The sequence below is a fragment of the Rhinopithecus bieti genome, unplaced genomic scaffold (genome assembly GCF_001698545.2).
Source record: "Rhinopithecus bieti isolate Rb0 unplaced genomic scaffold, ASM169854v2 scaffold_12070, whole genome shotgun sequence".
NCBI lineage: Eukaryota > Metazoa > Chordata > Mammalia > Primates > Cercopithecidae > Rhinopithecus > Rhinopithecus bieti.
This window is the reverse complement of record NW_016807449.1, coordinates 1,602,518-1,614,918: the sequence shown is the minus strand read 5'-3', so window position 1 is coordinate 1,614,918 and position 12,401 is coordinate 1,602,518. Positions and strand designations below refer to the sequence as shown.

The 12,401-nt window shown below is 46.7% G+C and overlaps 1 long non-coding RNA gene across 1 annotated transcript; it reads left to right on the top strand.

The window, feature by feature from the left end:
• The first annotated feature begins 2,615 nt into the window (after positions 1-2,615).
• LOC108535856 (uncharacterized) lies at positions 2,616-10,721 on the top strand. The gene is made up of 3 exons (XR_001887341.1): positions 2,616-2,708; positions 8,918-9,058; positions 10,682-10,721. It is a non-coding gene; the product is annotated as an uncharacterized LOC108535856 (long non-coding RNA).
• Positions 10,722-12,401: the final 1,680 nt, after the last annotated feature.

Genomic DNA, 12,401 nt, shown 5'->3' with positions numbered 1-12,401 from the left:
CCTCCCTCCCTCCCTCCCTTCCTTCCTTCCTTCCTTCCTTCCTCCCTCCCTCCCTCCCTTTTCTTCCTTCCCCTCCTTCTCTTCCTCCCTTCTTTCTCTTTCTCTTTCCTTTCTTTCCCTCCCTCCCTCCCTCCCTCTCTCTCTCTCTTTCTTTCTTTCTTTCCTTCTTTTTTTCCTTCCTTCCTTCCTTTCCCTCCCTCCCTCCTTTCTTTTCTTTTTTCTTTTCTCTTCTTTTCTTTTCTCTTCTCTTCTCTCTCTCTTTTCCCTCCCTCCCTCCCTTCTTTCCTTCTTTCCTTCCCTCCTTCCTTCCTACCTTCCTTCTGACAGAGCCTCACTCTGTTGCCCAGGCTGGAGTGTGGTGGCGCAATCACAGCTCACTGCAGACTTGACCTCCCGGGCTCAAGCAATCCTTGAACCAAGAGCTGGGTCACTCACTGATTTCTTTTTGTTACAGGCATGCACCACCATGTCTGGCTAATTTTTATTTATTTATTTTTTTTTTTGTAGAGATAGGGGTCTCCTGGCTGGGCGCGGTGGCTCGCGCCTGTAATCCCAACACTTTGGGAGGCTGAGTCAGGTGGATTGCCTGAGGTCTGGAGTTCGAGACCAGCCTGGCCAACATGGTGAAACCCCATCTCTACTAAAAATACAAAATTAACCAGCCATGGTGGTGGGCACCTGTAATCCCAGCTACTCGGGAGGCTGAGGCAGGAGAATCGCTTGAACCCGGGAGGCGGAGGTTGCAGTGAGCCAAGATTGTGCCACTGCACTCCAGCCTCTGTCTCAAAAAAAGAAGAGAGATGAGGGTCTCCCTATGTTGCCCAAGCTCATCTCGAACCCCTAGGCTCAGGCGATCCTCCAGCTTCAGCTTCCCAAGGTATCGGGATTATAAGCATGAGACACTGTGCCCAGCCAAACCTTTTATCACATTTCACCATATTCCCATTCATGCCCTTTTTCTGGTCCAGGATCCCATCCAGGGACCCACACAACATTTAATTGTTATGTCTCCTCAGTCCCCTCCAATCTGTGACAGCTCTCCCATCTTTTGTTGACTGCCATCTTTTGTTGACTTGACCTCCCGGGCTCAAGCAATCCTTGAACCAAGAGCTGGGTCACCCACTGATTTCTTTTTGTTACAGGCATGCACCACCATGTCTGGCTAATTTTTTTTTTTTTTTTTTTTTTTAGTCTCATGACCTTGAGACTTCTATGAAAGCCTTCAAGGGAAAGGTCCTGGTCGTTTAGTTTGTAGAATATCTCTTGGTTTGGATTTGTCTGAATTTTTTTTTTTCGTAATTAGATTCAGGTTGAGCACTTTGGGCAGAGACACTATGGGAGTGATGCTGGGTCCTACTTGGTGCGTGACATCACCAAGAGGACGTTAGAAACTGATGTTAGAAGGCCCCATTACTGGTGATCTTACCTCTGATCACCTGCTTAAGGTGTTGTCTTCCTCGATTCTCCTCTGTAAACTTAATGATTTCTGACACAGCGTTCATTTGATAGTACCTATGATTAACCATTTTTTCTCCCAATATACATTTACTGAGCACCTATTATGTGCTAGGCCCTGTCCAAGATGTGGCAACCGTTTTCCCCTCCTGGAGCTTACGCTCTCACAAGGAAGACTGACAGGTAGTGAAAAAAACTCACAACAGAGAGAAACTAGTGGGTGACGCAGGTCTCATATGGTACTGCAGTAGACTGGAGGAGAGTGTGAAGGGATATTTGAGTTGGGTGTTGCAGGATGAGTAGGAGTTCACCAGGGCGGGAGAGTAAAGGAGTGGTACTTGTGCAGAGATGAAAGACAACATTTCCAACGCCAGGCTGAAAGGCTGGAGTGTGGTCCTAGAAGCCTGAGGAGCCACGGGAGGGCTGTGAGTAGAGGATGAATATGATCAGTTCTAGGTGTAGAAAGATCCTCTTTGGCTATGTGGGGGGCAGGATGGACAGAACAACCTACAGGCCTAGGAGGAGGCTGGGAGAGAATGAGGCTTGAATGGAAGTGGTCACCCTGAGGATGGAGAAGATGGCTTGGGGCAGAGACAGGAGTAGGAGGCCCATGTGTGGGTGGTGGCAAGGAGGAGAGAGGCAGTGAGGATGATGGGGTGGTGCCCCGCCATATGTAACCTGGACACTGACAGATATAGAGAAACTATTATTGACCAAGTGGGGAAATGCAAGTATCAGAACAGGTTTGGCAGGGAAGATAATGAGCCCTGTTTTCCAGTAAGTGGATGACACATTTCAGAGAGATTTGGTTCCGAGATGGCTGGCCCCGAGAGGTGTGTGGAACTTAAAAGAGTTAATTCCTCTGCTGTTTGGGAAAACAAGAGGCTTAGAATGAGTGTCTTTCTCTCTTGCTCCTCCTATTTCTCTGGGAATAAACATAAGTCAGATAATGTAGTCAAGAAAGTACTTGGAACTTGGTAAATGCTTATTAGATGGCAGTTGTATTTTTAAAAAATGTAATGACTGCTTACAAAGCGCCAGACAATTATTAATTTTATGATTGGATGTCTTTTTCTCAGTGTCTCTTATTTCTTCCTTTTCTCAGCCCCTGTGGGAAGGCAGTTGTCTGGCATAATCATACATCTGTGCAATCCTGGGAAAGGTCATCACTGCAGGAGACAGGTTGATTTCCGCGTAGACTTGTAGAACTTCCCATGATGCTGGAAATGTGGAACGTCTGTGCTGCCAACAGGGTAGATACCAACCTGTACTAACCTATGTGGCTGTCAATCACTGAAGATGTGGCTAGTGGGACTGAGGAACTGAATGTTTCTTTCTCTCTCTCTCTCTTTTTTTTGTTTTTTTTAGAGAGACAGGATCTCGCTCTGTCACCCAGGCTGGAGTGCAGCGGCTTGATCATAGCTCACTGCGGCCTCGACCTCCTGGGCTGAAGCAATCGTCTCTCTTCAGCCTCCTGAGTAGCTGGGACTACAGGTCCACACCACCATGCCTGGCTCATTTTAAAATTTTTGGTAGACACAGGATCTCACTATGTTGCCCAGATGGTCTCAAACTCCTGGAATCAAGTGATCCTCCCGCCTTGGCCTCCTAAAGTGCTGGGATTACAGGCATGAGCCACAGCGCCTGGCTTTGAAGATTTTAACCTTATTTAATTTTAATTCATTTACATTTAAACCACCTCATGTGACTAGCAGTTACCACCTGGGACAATGCAATTCTACAGCTGAGTCTGCTCCCTAGAAGCATAAAAATTTACCCCATCGCCAAGCGCAGTGGCTCATGCCTGTAATCCCAGCACTTTGGGAGGCCGAAGCAGGGGATCACTTGAAGTCAGGAGTTCGAGACCAGCCTGGCCAACATAGTGAAACTCCATCTTTACTAAAATACAAAAATTAGCCGGGCATGGTGGCACACGCCTGTAATCGCAGCTACTCGGGAGGCTGGGGCAGGAGAATCACTTGAACCCAGGAGGCAGAGGTTACAGTGAGCTGAGATCGGGGTCATTGCACTCCAGCCTGGGTGACAGAGCAAGACTCCGTCTCAAAAGAAAAATAATAATAATTAATTTTAATAATTTATATATAAAAAAACTTAGTGGTAATTTGTTACCGCAGCCATAGGAAGCTACCTTGGCTTATACAGCCACCTTGGAGTGAAGTCTGGCACTTTTTAAAAAAGTAAACCTGGGCTGGGCATGGTGGCTCATGCCTGTAATCCCAGAACTTTGGGAGGCCGAGGTCGGTGCATCATTTGAAGTCGGGAGTTCGAGGCCAGCCTGACCAACATAGTGAAACCCCATCTCTACTAAAAATACAAAAAAATTAGCCAGGCGTGTTGGTGCGTGCCTGTAATCCCAGCTACTTGGGAGGCTGAGGCAGGAGAATTGCTTGAACCTGGGAGGCAGAGGTTGCAGCAAGCCAAGAGTGCATTACTGCACTCCAGCCTGGGTGACAAAGTGAGACTCTGTCTTAGAAAAAAAAAAGTAAACCCAGTGCAGGGCAAGCTCTTGGCTTCTACCAGGAAGGAATTCAAGAGGGAGCCGGTGGTGGAAGAAAATAGCTTTCCTGAGGCGGTGGCAGACTTACAGCTCTGGGACCACAGGCTGTTCAACAAGCAGCGTGCCGAGTGGGAACAGCAGCTCAGCGCAGGGCTGCAGTCATCCTTATATCCACGTTTAATGATATGTTAATTAAGAGAGCAGGTTATTCAGAATTAGCTAGAGAATGAGCTAGTAACTTCCGGGTGTTGTCATGGCAATGGTAAACTGTCATGGCGCTGGTGGGCATGTCTCCCGGAGAGGTGCTTTCAGTGCCTCTTCCTGGCTTTGGCCAGTCTTTAATCTGGTCCAGAGTCGAGTCCTGTCCTCCTCCTACCTTAATCCTATACCTCCTCTACGACTGAGAAATTACAGTCTTAGGTATTTACCCCAAGAGAAATGAAAACATATATCCACAAAAAGACTCATGCAAGATACTCATCTAGCTTTATTCATGATAACCCCAAACTGAAAATATCCCAGCTATCCATCAACCTGAGAATGGATGAGGAAGCTGGCACATTCATATGATGGAATACTAGACAGCAATTAAAACAGACACATGACTTGCCAGGCATGGTGGCTCACGCCTTGTAATCCCAGCACTTTGGGAGGCTGAGGCAGGCGGATTACCTGAGCTCAGGAGTTCAAGACCAGCCTGGCCAACATGGCAAAACCCTGTCTCTACTAAAAATACAAAAATTAGCTACGCATGGTGGCACGTGCCTGTAATCCCAGCTGCTCTGGAGGCTGAGGCAGGAGAATCGCTTGAACCTGGGAAGCAGAGGTTGCAGTGAGCCAAGATGGTGCCACTGCACTCCAGCCTGGGAGACAGAAGAAGACTCCGTTTCAAAAATACAAAAATTAGCCAGGCGTGGTGGCGGGCGCCTGTAATCCCAGCTACTTGGGAGGGTGAGGCAGGAGAATCGCTTGAACCCAGGAGGTGGAGGTTGCAGTGAGCCGAGACTGTGCCATTGCACTCCAGCCTGGGCAACAAGAGCGAAATGTCGTCTCAAAATAAATAAATAAATAAATAGAGACAAATGACTGATTCATATAACAACATGGATGAATATCAAAAGCTTTATGTCGAGTGAAAGAAACACAAAAGATCATCTACTACAGGATTCTATTTATAAAAACTCCAGAACAGACAAAACTCATCTATGGTGATAAAAATCAGAACATTAGTTGCCTGGGGGTGGGTGGAGGTGCGAGTTGGCTGGGGAGAGTGTCAGGTAACTTTCTAGGATATGGAAATGTTCTATCTTTTTCTAGTTGGGTGTATACATTTGTCAAAACTCCATGAATGGTATACTCAGGAATTGTACATTTAACTGTCTGTAAATTTTACCTTAAAAAAAGGAACCCTAAACAAATATTAAAGTTGAGTTAATGATGTGTACAATGAAGTGTTTATGGCTGAAGCCTACTGACGTCTGCAGATTATTCTAACGAATGGGTAAACTGCAGTTTCTCAGCTCCAGTACTATTGACATTTGGGGCCAGATAATTACTTCTTGTGGGAGGCTGTCCTGTGCATTGTACGATGTGGTTGACGTCCTGGCCTCTACCCGCTAAATGCCAACAGCACTCCCACACACACAGGTTGACAATAATAAATGTTTTCAGACATTGCCAATGTCCCTGGGGGGACAAATTTGTCCTTGGTTTAGAATTGCTGAAATAGAGAGAAGGATGAATGGATACATATTTTATCCAATGCAGCTAATACAGCATATATATACACACATATATATACACACACATATATACACACACACACACACACATACATATATATATATATATATATATATATATATATATATATATGTATTTTTTTCTTTTTTGAGACAGAGTCTCTGTTACCCAGGCAGGAGTGCATTGGCATGATCACAGCTCATTGCATCCTTGACCTACTGGACTCAAGAGATCCTCCTGCCTCATTTTTTAATTTGTTATAAACAGGAGATCTCACTATGTTGCCAGGCTGGTCTTGAACTTCTGGCCTCAAGCGATTCTCCCTCCTCGGCCTCCCGAAGTGCTGGCATTACAGGCATGAGCCATTGTACCCAGCCTAATACAGCAGAATATTAACACCTGTAGAATCTAGCCAGTGACTACTTGGAGGTTCATTGTACACTTTTTCCTCCCAAATTTTCTGTATCCTTGAAATGTTCCATAAGTATTAGGGGAAGAATGCATATACCCTAAGATCCAGCAGTACTACTTACTAGTGACCACCCTAGGGAAAAATAATTGGCCTGCATTCACAAAAAGGCATGTATAAAAGATGCTTTAAAAAAAATTTCCTTGTCTACAATAGCAAAACACTGAAACAATGTCAATGTGCATCAACCCATCAACTGGAATTTTTTTTTTCTTTTGAGACAGAGTCTTGCTCTGACGCCCAGGCTGGAGTGCAGTGGTGTGATCTCAGCTCACTGCAAGCTCCGCCTCCTGGGTTCACGCCATTCTCCTGCCTCAGCCTCCCGAGTAGCTGGGACTACAAGCGCCCGCCACCACACCTGGCTAATTTTTTATATTTTAGTAGAGACGGGGTTTCATTGTGTTAGCCAGGATGGTTTCGATCTCCTAACCTCGTGATCCGCCTGCCTCGGCCTCCCAAAGTGCTGGGATTACAGGCATGAGCCACTGCACCTGGCCCAATTGTGGAATTTTTAAAATTGAGGCTGGGCATGGTGGCTGATGCCTATAATCCCAGCTGTTTGGGAGGTGGAGGCAAGAGGATTGCTTGAGGCCAGGAGTTTGAGACCAGCCTGGGCAAACAGAAAGACCCCATCTCTACAAAAAAATTTTTAAAAATTAGCTGGGCGTGGTGGTGCAGGCCTGTAGTCCCAGCTACTCAGGAAGCTGAGGCAGGAGGATGGCTGGAGTCCAGAAGTTCAAGGTTGCAGTGAGCTCTGTTTGCACAATTGCCCTCCAGCTTGAGTGACAGAGTGAGATTCTGTCACACACAAACACACACACACACACACACAAAAGAAAGAAAGAAAAGAAAAAAGATCCTTAATTACAGTACTGCAAAGTTCCTTTTGCCATGTAAAGTAGCATATTCACAGGCTTCAAGGATTAGGATGCAGACATCTTTGGGGGGCCACTATTCATCCTACGACAGTGATTGTACCATTTTACATTCCCACTATCAGTATAAAAGAATTCCAGTTGCTCCACATCCTCATCAACAGTTGTTGTTGTCAATCTTTATTTTAGTCATTCTGGTACATTTCATTATGATAAATAATATACATTAATTTTACACATTTAAAAACATTGGGCTGGGTGCAGTGGCTCACGCCTGTAATCCCAGCACTTTGGGAGGCCAAGGTGGGAGGATCACTTGAGCCCAGGAGTTTTAGACCAGCCTGGGCAACATAGCAAGACACCATCTCTATATTTAAATAACAACAATAAAATAAAAACATTATTCTATATTCATTATTGCCACACCAAAGAATTATACAGGCCAAATATCCTTTGACTAGGGAATGTATAGACAAACTGTGATATATTTGTACAATGGAATACTACTCAGCAATGAAAAAGCATACACTCCTGACACGTGCCACAACATGGGTGAATCTCACATGCATCATGCTAAATGGAAGATGCCAGACTCAGGCTATACACTCTGTGATTCTATTCTTATAACATCCTGCAAAAGGCAAACTACAGGGGCTGAAAACAGAGCAGTGATTGTCAGGAGCAAGAGAGGAGTTGACTACAAAGAAGCACAAGGGAATTTTCAAGGGTGACAGATCTGTTCTGTGTCTTAATTTTGGTGGTGGTTACACCGGTGTAAGCATTTGTCAAAAAGCATAGAACTGGCCAGGCGTGGTGGCTCAAGCCTGTAATCCCAGCACTTTGGGAGGCCGAGACGGGCGGATCACGAGGTCAGGAGATCGAGACCATCCTGGCTAACACGGTGAAACCCATCTCTACTAAAAAATACAAAAAAACTAGCCGGGCGAGGTGGCGGGCGCCTGTAGTCCCAGCTACTGGGGAGGCTGAGGCAGGAGAATGGCGGGAACCCGGGAGACGGAGCTTGCAGTGAGCCAAGATCTGGCCACTGCACTCCAGCCTGGGCAACAGAGCGAGACTCTGTCTCAAAAAAAAAAAAAAGCATAGAACTGAGGCTGGGCACAGTGACTCAAATCTGTAATCCCACCACTTTGGGGGACCAAGGTGGGAGGATCTCTTGAGTCCAGGAGTTCGAGACCAGCCTGGGCAATATAGTGAGACGCCCCCCATCTCTATACAATTTTTTCTATACAAATTTTAAAAATTGTATCTGGATGTGGTGGTGCAAGGCTGTGGTCATAGTTACTTAGGAGGCTGAGGCAGAAGGATTCTTTGAGCCCAGGAGATTGAGGCTGCAGTGAACTGTGATTGCACCACTGTACTCCAGTCTAGGTGACAGAGCGAGACTCCATCTCAAAAAAAAAAAAAAAAAATTGTGCAAATACACACAAAATTATAAATTTGTACATGTATTTAATAAGCCTGACTTAAAAAGATAATTCCGGGGGAAGGGTCTGTAAGTTTTATTGGATGCCAAGGGACCCACGGCACGTGCGCAAAGACTAAGAATCCTGTGGGTGTTGACTGTGCACACCTGTGTCACCTGCCACGATGGGGATAAAGGAAGGGAAGGAAGGACATTGCAAGGAAAGGACCCTTCCGGGGCTCAGGTTCAGGACGGGGTGGCTCCTGGGCCAGGAGCCCGGAGTACAGGGAGCTTGCAGAGGAGTGGTAGGGAGGAGGAAGGGGGTGGGTTGAAACCAGATGAGGACTCGGTTTCTACCTTTGTCACCGAGCTATCATCATCTACACCCTTCCATATATTCGTTAATCATACACCTGCTTTATCTGCCCTCCCAGCCTGCATTCCATTTAGGCAGACAGATGTCCCTGAAGGCCCGAGGGACACCAGCCGCTATGCCAGGCTCCAAGGAACTCGAGGGAAACCAACGCTGGTCCCGGTCTTTGAGGACTCCCCGGCCCAGTGAGGGAGACCAACAGGTAAGCAGGCAGTGTCCACGCCTGGGGAAGAGGCTGTAAGGGAGACACCGAAGGCACTGGCAGGACAACCTACGGAATAATCAGGGAAGACATCCTGAAGAAGGGGGCATTGGGGTGAGGCCTTTCCCCATGTCATGAGGCCAAGCCCAATAATAATAATGATATTAATAGTAATGGTCACTGGCCGGGTGCAGCGGCTCACGCCTGTAATCCCAGCTCTTTGGTTTTGTTGTTTGTTTGTTTGTTTTGAGACTGAGTCTTGCTCTATAGGCCAGGCTGGAGGGCAGTGGAATGATCTTGGCTCATCGCAACCTCAGGTTCATGTGATTCTCCTGCCTCAGCCTCCTGAGTAGCTGGGATTACAGGCACCTGCCAGCTGTTTGGGAGGCTGAGGCGGGAGGATCGCCTGAGGTGGGGAGTTCAAGACCGAGTGGCCAACATGGTAGAACCTCATCTCTACCAACAAATACAAAAATTAGCTGGGCGTAGTGGCACATGCCTGTAGTCGCAGCTACTCGGGAGGCTGAGGGAGGAGAATCACTTGAACCAGGGAGGCAGAGGTTGCAGTGAGGAGAGAGCACACCACTGCACTCCAGCTTAGTTGACAGAGCAAGGCTCTGTCTCAAAAATAATAATAATAGTAATAATAATAGCAGCCACCAACATTTATCAAGGGCTTGCAATGGGCCAAAATCACTACGCTAAGCACAGGGCGTGAACTAATTAATTTAACCCTTCAACAGCTGTAAATTGTGGATACTTTTCCTGTCCTGCCTTACTGCCTTCTCCTCCCTCCCTCTCTCCCTCCCTCCCTCCCTTCCTTCCCTTCTTCCCTCCTTCGAGACAGCCTCTTTCTCCGTTGCCCAGGCTGGAGTGTGCAGTGGCACCATCACAGCTCACTGCAGCCTCAACCTCCTGGGCTCAAGCGATCTGCCCACTTCAGCCTCCCAAAGTGCTGGGATTACAGGCGTGAACCACTGCACCCGGCCAACAGATACTTTGATCACCATCCCCCTTCTTACAGATCAGGAACATTGAGGCCCACACTTGTTTCCTTCCCTCAAAATGTTCCTGCTGTGTCTGGGGAGATGGTCATGGACACAGTGTCAGTCTGGTGAAGCTGTGCTTGGATGGTAGCAGCAGAAGACATTGAAAGGAAGCGAGAGGAGAGAGGGACTGATTCTAGCTGGGGAAGGAATTGAGGGTTGGGGACGCCATTTGCAGAAGGCTTCTGAGAAGCGATTGCCGTCCAGGATAGATCCTTTTGTAGGGCATGGACTTTGGTGCATAGAATTCCGTCGTATTTTCTGTTTCTGTTTCTCTATCATTTGTCCATATTCCGATTTTGCTTTCTTTCTTATTTTTCCCTTTAATACTCCAGCCTCACTCCTGTTTCCTCCTCTGGTGCCCCATAAACAAACCTTAACACCTCTAACATTCACGCTACCTTGGGTAGGTAGAAACGCCTACAGACCAGACAGCATCGCTTTGTGTAATTATATCTTCTAAATTGACACAAAGGATAAATGCTATCTTTTAAATTGTGCTACAGACTGTTTTGTTTCTTACTTTTTCAATTCTACATTAATTTTTTTGTTTTGTTGTTTTTGTTTTTTAAAACAGAGCCGGTGCCTCAGCCTCACAAGTAGCTGGGATCACAGACGCGCAAAACCAAGCCCAGCTATTTCTTATGTTTTTTAGTGGAGACGGGGTTTCGCCATGTTGCCCAGGGTGGTCTCAAACTCCTGGCCTCAAATGATCTGCCCACCTCGGCTTTCCAAAGTACTGGGATTAAAGGCCCAAGCCACCGCGGCTGGCCCAGTATTATGTTTTTATGATCTCTCCATGTTACCAAGCGAAACTGATTTATTGCTTCTAGGACACCATGGAGGAATCCACTCCCTTTTGCTTACCAGCTCCCCACGAAACAGACCCCATGGTCGTCTCCACCTCCCCATTCCCACCCATAATGCTGCCCTGGGCATCCTGGGATATCTCCTTGTATGTTACTTGTGTATGCTTCTCTATGGTACCTACCTGCAAGTGGGATTGCTGGATCCCGGGAGAAATGCACAGTGAATGTCACAAAATTCTGCCCCATTATCTAAGGTGGATCTTGAAGCTCTAGCGGCGTGTCACCAGGCAGAGAAGGGTGGAGAAGGGACCAGCCAGTTCAAAGGACTGAGAGTCCACAGCATGTCTAGGGTTCAGTGAATTATAGGTGACCCACCCGAGGGGTGGAACCTTTCGGGGAACAGCCGTGTAATAAATACTTGACTGCACTGGTTTCTTTTTCATTTTTTTTTTCCTAAAAAGGAAAATAGTCTTGTTGTGGGTGGCAGCTTGGCAACGTCTATGAAAGTCTTAACTGCACATACTCTTTGACCCAGCAATATCACTACTCATGCATGAGGAAGTAGGAAGAAGGAGGCTTAGTGTGTTGCCGTTTGTAAAGGTGGAACGTGGAAAGCCACTAGCAGCCCCACCAATGGGTGAGGAGTCAAAGGAACCATAGATAGGCTGTGGCTATTGAATACTGTATGGTGTAGACAAGATAAAGGTGAATTAAAACATAGGAACATGGGCTGGGCATGGTGGCTCATGTCTGTAATCTCAGCCCTCTGGGAGGCTAAGGCGGGCGGATCATGAGGTCAGGAGATCGAGACCAGCCTGGACAACATGGTGAAACCCTGTCTCTACTAAAAATACAAAAATTAGCCGGGTGTGGTAGTGGGCGCCTATAAACCTAGCTACTGGGGAGGCTGAGGCATGAGAATCGCATGAACCCAGGAGGTAGAGGTTGCAGTGAGCTGAGATTGCGCCACTGCACTCCAGCCCGGGTGACAGAGTGAGACTCCATCTCAAAAAGGAAAAAAAAAAAAAAAAAAAGGCAAGTCAAATTTCCCTATATTAAGTATCATCCTATATCCCTGAACTGAAGAAATCATAGTATTTCTCAGTTCTGCATCTATATATGTAAAACAGGAGTTGGCAAACTTTTTCTGTCAAGGCTCAGATGGTAAATATTTTCAGCTTTGAACATATGGTCTCTGTCACAACTGCTTAACTGTGCCCTTATAGCATGAAAGCAGCCACAGCCGCAGACAATACTAAACCAACAAGCATGGCTGTGTTCCAATAAAAGTTTATAAACCCAGGCAGTGGGCCAGTGTGGTCTGTGGGCTGTCATTTGCTGACCCCAATGTAAATAAATGGTACATGTTAGATCCGGCTCAGTGGCTCATGTCTGTAATCCCAGCACTTTGGGGAGCCAAGGCAGGAGGATCACTTGAACCCAGGAGTTCGAGACAAGCCTGGGCAACATAGTGACACCTCATCTTTA